The sequence below is a fragment of the Amblyomma mixtum genome, chromosome 2 (assembly GCF_055824585.1).
Source record: "Amblyomma mixtum isolate Tamu chromosome 2, ASM5582458v1, whole genome shotgun sequence".
Lineage (NCBI taxonomy): Eukaryota > Metazoa > Arthropoda > Arachnida > Ixodida > Ixodidae > Amblyomma > Amblyomma mixtum.
In genome coordinates this window covers 131,541,407-131,548,364 of record NC_143013.1, presented here as the reverse complement: position 1 = coordinate 131,548,364, position 6,958 = coordinate 131,541,407, and the positions used below count along the sequence as shown (strand labels likewise).

Sequence of the window (6,958 nt, the reverse complement as noted above, 5' to 3'; positions counted from 1 at the left end):
AAATACCGCAATGTAATCGCTACTTTGGTTAATTAACTACAACGCTATAAAGCCAGCATGCCCCAAAAGCCAGAACACAATGAGCGAAGCCGCCGCAATTATATCGCAGTTTTTCTTTTCCTTCACATAACCTATACAGACCTTTGACGTCATACGCACCGATCAGCTGTTGTAACTAAAACAGAACTAAACAGAAACTAAAGAAGAGCTTCAGTTAAAAATTATTCACCACTATTAAGACAGTACCACGTAGTGATCGACGTATTCTTAGGTCTTCTTAGGTATTCTTATAACAGAAGCCAACAGCCACAGAAACCAAGAGGCACATGGGATTTTTTTTATTTATTTATTTTGTGGTGTTGATCAATTTAGAATATTACTGAATATGTCATCGCTTAAAGCTAATTGATTAGAAAAGCAGAAGAAAAAACAACCACATGCCGCCGGTGGGATCCGAACCCACGACCTCCGAATTATGCGTCCGGTGCTCTACCTCTGAGCTACGGCGACGGCTGTCAAACCTTCTGCTTTCGGGGGTATTTATGTTTACAAGTAACCTAACCTTGAGAGTGTTCATCAGCGCCACCCACGTTCATAAGCGGCGGACGTAGAACGTCCTGAGTTACCGCAGGTGTGACGTAGAACGTCATCGAACGGAGAGGGTGGAAGCTGTGTGAGAACCCGCTTATGCTTCCTACGGCATCAAAGCTGCCAGAATCGAGGCCCTCGCTAAGCAATTAAGCAAACAAGGAAAGGGAATGAGGGGCTCGTTGTAAATATAACAGAAGCCAACAGCCACAGAAACCAAGGGGCACAGGGGATCTTTTTTTTTATAATTTATTTATTTTGTGGTGTTGATCAGTTTAGAATATTACTGAATATGTCATCGCTTAAAGCTAATTGATTAGAAAAGCAGAAGAAAAAACAACCACATGCCGCCGGTGGGATCCGAACCCACGACCTCCGAATTACGCGTCCGGTGCTCTACCTCTGAGCTACGGCGACGGCTGTCAAACCTTCTGCTTTCGGGGGTATTTATGTTTACAAGTAACCTAACCTTGAGAGTGTTCATCAGCGCCACCCACGTTCATAAGCGGCGGACGTAGAACGTCCTGAGTTACCGCAGGTGTGACGTAGAACGTCATCGAACGGAGAGGGTGGAAGCTGTGTGAGAACCCGCTTATGCTTCCTACGGCATCAAGGCTGCCAGAATCGAGGCCCTCGCTAAGCAATTAAGCAAACAAGAAAAGGGAATGAGGGGCTCGTTGTAAATATAACAGAAGCCAACAGCCACAGAAACCAAGGGGCACAGGGGATCTTTTTTTTATAATTTATTTATTTTGTGGTGTTGATCAGTTTAGAATATTACTGAATATGTCATCGCTTAAAGCTAATTGATTAGAAAAGCAGAAGAAAAAACAACCACATGCCGCCGGTGGGATCCGAACCCACGACCTCCGAATTATGCGTCCGGTGCTCTACCTCTGAGCTACGGTGACGGCTGTCAAACCTTCTGCTTTCGGGGGTATTTATGTTTACAAGTAACCTAACCTTGAGAGTGTTCATCAGCGCCACCCACGTTCATAAGCGGCGGACGTAGAACGTCCTGAGTTACCGCAGGTGTGACGTAGAACGTCATCGAACGGAGAGGGTGGAAGCAGTGTGAGAACCCGCTTATGCTTCCTACGGCATCAAGGCTGCCAGAATCGAGGCCCTCGCTAAGCAATTAAGCAAACAAGGAAAGGGAATGAGGGGCTCGTTGTAAATATAACAGAAGCCAACAGCCACAGAAACCAAGGGGCACAGGGGATCTTTTTTTTTTATAATTTATTTATTTTGTGGTGTTGATCAGTTTAGAATATTACTGAATATGTCATCGCTTAAAGCTAATTGATTAGAAAAGCAGAAGAAAAAACAACCACATGCCGCCGGTGGGATCCGAACCCACGACCTCCGAATTACGCGTCCGGTGCTCTACCTCTGAGCTACGGCGACGGCTGTCAAACCTTCTGCTTTCGGGGGTATTTATGTTTACAAGTAACCTAACCTTGAGAGTGTTCATCAGCGCCACCCACGTTCATAAGCGGCGGACGTAGAACGTCCTGAGTTACCGCAGGTGTGACGTAGAACGTCATCGAACGGAGAGGGTGGAAGCTGTGTGAGAACCCGCTTATGCTTCCTACGGCATCAAGGCTGCCAGAATCGAGGCCCTCGCTAAGCAATTAAGCAAACAAGGAAAGGGAATGAGGGGCTCGTTGTAAATATAACAGAAGCCAACAGCCGCAGAAACCAAGGGGCACAGGGGATCTTTTTTTATATAATTTATTTATTTTGTGGTGTTGATCAATTTAGAATATTACTGAATATGTCATCGCTTAAAGCTAATTGATTAGAAAAGCAGAAGAAAAAACAACCACATGCCACCGGTGGGATCCGAACCCACGACCTCCGAATTACGCGTCCGGTGCTCTACCTCTGAGCTACGGCGACGGCTGTCAAACCTTCTGCTTTCGGGGGTATTTATGTTTACAAGTAACCTAACCTTGAGAGTGTTCATCAGCGCCACCCACGTTCATAAGCGGCGGACGTAGAACGTCCTGAGTTACCGCAGGTGTGACGTGTGTGGTATTCTTAGGTATCTATCATTACAAAGAACATGCCACCGAAATTAGGTGTCTATACCCCTTTAAACAAGCTAATGGAAAGCTGTATTCCGATGAAAAGAGCTCTATTTAAGGCCAAATATGGCCAACAGCAAGTGCAACCCAGAGCTCACCTCAAGTTGTTCATCAATGCGGCCTTCATAGGCGTTCTTCCGAATGAAAGTACACACCAATGTAGTCAACAGGCAATAAAACTAAAAGAAGCATAGGGCAAATTTTTTCCCATGGTTGTTTGACAAACCTGGTAAATTGTGGCTGCCTTTTCTTCCACTGTGATAATTTCCATTCATTCAAAAAGATTATGCTATTAATTACTCAGTGGGATCACCGGAGTCTCATAAAGAGCACTATCTCATTCCTTTCTGCTTTGAATGATTGGGAGCTTCGTTCTCATGAATAATAAGGTCCTCAATTCTCTCTTCTTGCATGCTTCACACTGAAAGTGCATGACTTCGGGCGATGCTGTTATAAAACTAGGGCCAAGTTCCTCCGTAACCCTTTGTGAAATACTGAGCGAGAAAGGCAACAATTCCAGAGCAAGAATAAACGGAGCAACTAACCGGATCCTCAGGTGCCGACACAGCTGTTTTTCTGGGACGTGCAGCACTAACAGTCTCTGTGAGTTGACTGACCAACTCTAGAGCATGTGAAAAAAATGAACAAATAAAAAAGCTAAAACACACTATCTCATCATCAGCAACAGCAGACCGTGTAATATCCACGGCACGACGAAAGCCTTTCCTTGATCCCTCTAACTGACCCTGTCCTATGGCAGCAGTGGCCACATTATACCCATAAAGTTCCTAACCACAACATGACGCTTGACTCTTTGCCACCCGTTTATATTTGCCTTCTGTTGGAATCCACTCAGCTACCCTACAGGTTTATCTGCATGGCAGAGATGACAGCGGGCAAAAGTGATGTGACAACTGGCATGACGACCGTCCGGCATCAGTTCGCATATGCATGCCATAAAGCAAATTGGAGAAGGTCTTCAATTCTGCCGACACTTAGCGGCATGTACAATAACTTGGGCAGGAAATAAAGATAAGAATAAGTCGCTAAGCGTAATTTTTACTCCTTCCCAGGGAAGAAAGTCGAAGAAATTCCAAAAGAACTTTGTAAAATTGTTAAGACCACCCTCAAAGATGAATGTGGCTGGCATGACCACTGAGTGAATGGAGCAGCTCAGATCTCTATCGAGAATTCGAGCGCCTTTGAGCAGCAACTGTGTGCAATCTCGTATGCACAGCGTTCGCAGCAACGTGGTGTGGATAAGCGTACCACCTAGTGTTCACAGTGTTAAGATCTGCGTCAGCAGGAAGCAGCCAGCACCCACGTTTCTCCTGGATGGTTCCGAGAAACCCCTGTCCACTCGAAGACCTTAGCCTCAAGGCGTGCCGGATTGACCGTGAGGCGCATGTAGAGTAATGCTTCACAAAAATCGCACACTGCAACTTCAGCTGACTTGTGATGGAACAGAGCAGGACAGCTTTACAGGACACGGGACAGATGCTGACTTACAGCTCAGTTTATTTCGAAGAAAAACGGCTTCTTGTACCATCTGCAGAACAACATGCGTAACACCCATAATGTTTACGCACCCTAAAATAACAATTGTTGTGTAATCATAGAGGTCAATCAATGCTTAACATGTCAGCTTCCGTCTTTGTTAACACGATGGACGGTGCATGCGCTACTACAATTGTCGGGCAGGCTCACTATCGAAGCTGCCTCGATTATTTCACGGACCATCTGCTTTTTTTGTTCACATGTACTTTGCATCTGCTGAGTTCAGGCCCACCGGTTTTGAGGGGCAGTCTCTCATGGCAGCTCATGAATGACAGTAAGCGCGCTGCAAAGCTTGAGCAAAGTGACCCACAGCCTCCGTCCCTGTTTCTTGGGTATTCGGACTTTGGCCGTCACGATGACTACCCCATTTTTTACTACGGCCGAGGTCCGAATACACGAGAAGCAGTGATGAAGCCGGTGGGCTACTTTGCTCACGCTTTGTAGCCACTTACTCGGAGGGTCTGAGATTTCTGGGTCTGCGACTTGAGGTTGCTAAACGGCATTCATATTAGCCATACGAATCTAGGCGGGAGGGGGGAGGCGCTACTCCTATTTGAATCGGCCCACTCAAAGCTGACAAAAGGAGCGATTATTAATTTCTGCCTGCCAATTTCCTTAAGGAAGTTGTGCCTTGACAAAAGGGAAGTTAGCTTTCTTTGCCAGATAGGCCGATTTGCAGTGCGAGTTAACCCTCGCACTTGCTGGTATCTGTAGCCAAGCATTAAAGATCACTTTAGGTGGGATAGGCGTCAGGAGCAAGACGTGTCAAATAAAGGGAGAAAAAGAAGGGAAGTATTGGCATTACCCTATATTCGTAACTTTTCTCATCGCCTAAAAAGAATTGGTTGAAAAGCTGACGTGATTTCGATGTTGACTGCCCCTAACAAACTGAAAAGTCTTTCAGCAGAATGGAAAGTTGGGCTAGTTGGAAGCTGTTCATGATGAAAAAGGGGGCGCCAACAAAACGGAGACAAGGAACGAAGACAACAGGATGAGCTACGTTTTCAAAACTGTTTTTTTTTTGGAAGGAAACCGCTTCTTTAATACGAGACGATACCAAAGGCAGCGACAAAAAACACTGTTACATATCATGGTTAAAAACAAACAAAGAAGACGAAAAACTAAAGCCTGCGCAGATATCTTATTCCTTCTGTTAAAAACGGGCCGGCGGCGGAGCAGGTTGGTTCGAAACGAGACGGCTGGATGGAGCAAAAAGAACGAGGTTCATTTCGTGGGTTTGGTTTTTATAGCCAGTCAAAGAAAAGCGAGAAGGAAAGGAAAGTAAAGCTGTGCTTGGCCGTGACACTGTGTGATAGGATCAGCAGGGCGGAAGAGGGCACACGTAGCGCTGACGAAGCAGTTAGCTGTTCGCAGCATCCCCCTTTTCTTGGAATCCATATCTTACTGCGGGTTTCCGGACACGCGTTGACCGGCATAGCACTGGACCTTCGAGGTCGCTTGCGGGAGGCGCCTCTGTCTCCTCCAGCTCCACGTATGGATGGTCTGCCGGCACTTCAAGGCTCGCAGGGGTAGCTGAAACAACAATGGGTAATTAAATGCTTGTTCTACGGAGCTGGGCCATGTGAAGGTGAACAACCCCGTTATCTGTCTGAAGTTTCACGACACGTGAGCCCACGGTTGCCTTCACGTTGCCTGGAGTCCATTTCTCGCCGCTGCCATAGTTACGGATGTATACCGAATCTCCTGGGGCAAAGCTCCAGCTGGCATCTTCCCGTGACTGGGCTTGGTCGGCTGTCTTGCACCTGGGCGGAAAGCATATATCTAGTCTCGTGCGCAATCGGTAACAGAGCAACATTTTGGATGGCGAGAACCCCGACTATGGCAGCGTGTTTCTATAGCTGCACAATATTCTTGCCAGAGCCTTCTTTAAGTCCTCTTCTGAGCACCTTTTTAGTCCGTCCTTAATGGTTCTCACAGCCCGTTCAGCCAAACCGTTGCTTTATGGATGATACGGCGGCGTTCGAAGATGCGTCACGCCGTTCCGCTCCCTAAATTGGACGAACTCCCAACCCCTAAAAGGCGTCCCATTGTCAGAGACCACTGTGAGGGGCAGACCAAACTGACTGAAAATCGTCCGAAGTGCCTCGACCGTGGTGCGGGAGTTGGCGCTGGATAGGGGTATGGCCTCTACCCACTTGCTGTGCGAGTCTACGATGGCCAGGATCATCTTATTTTGAATTGGTCCCGCAAAATCCATGTGCAACCGCTACCATCTTTTCCGAGTCTCTGGCCAGCTAACGGGTGCGTGCTTAAGCGGCATTGGAAGCGCTGGAACGCAGCTTTCACACCCAGCAGCTACCCGTTGAATATATTTTTCGAGACTGGGCCACCAGAACGTAGACCGCACAATGCGCTTAATTGGCGAAACACCTTAGTGTGCTGCGTGTAACAACTTCAAAAAATTTTTCTCTGGCTCCTACCGGAATCACAACACGGTGGCACAATGGAGGAGGTTCTGAATAACGGACAGCTCGTGGCGCCTCTTCGAGTACTCCGGCATCGCCTTCCCTTCCATAACCGCGTGCCTCGGCCAACCCTCCAAGACATACCTACAGACGTTTGAGAGCACTCCGTCTGCTTGGGTGAGGGCTTTGCAGCTCCTTTAGGGGCACGGCCGGTGGGTCCTTTGCGCCCAAGGCCAATACGTACTCCGCGACGTCCTCTGAATCCTCGAGCACTTGCTGAGAGGGTAAGGGTAGGCG

General features: G+C 47.4%; 1 non-coding gene across 1 annotated transcript; it reads right to left on the bottom strand.

Annotated features, from left to right (window-relative positions):
• Positions 1-438: 438 nt before the first annotated feature.
• Positions 439-510, bottom strand: TRNAM-CAU (transfer RNA methionine (anticodon CAU)). The gene has a single exon. It is a non-coding gene; the product is annotated as a tRNA-Met (tRNA).
• Positions 511-6,958: the final 6,448 nt, after the last annotated feature.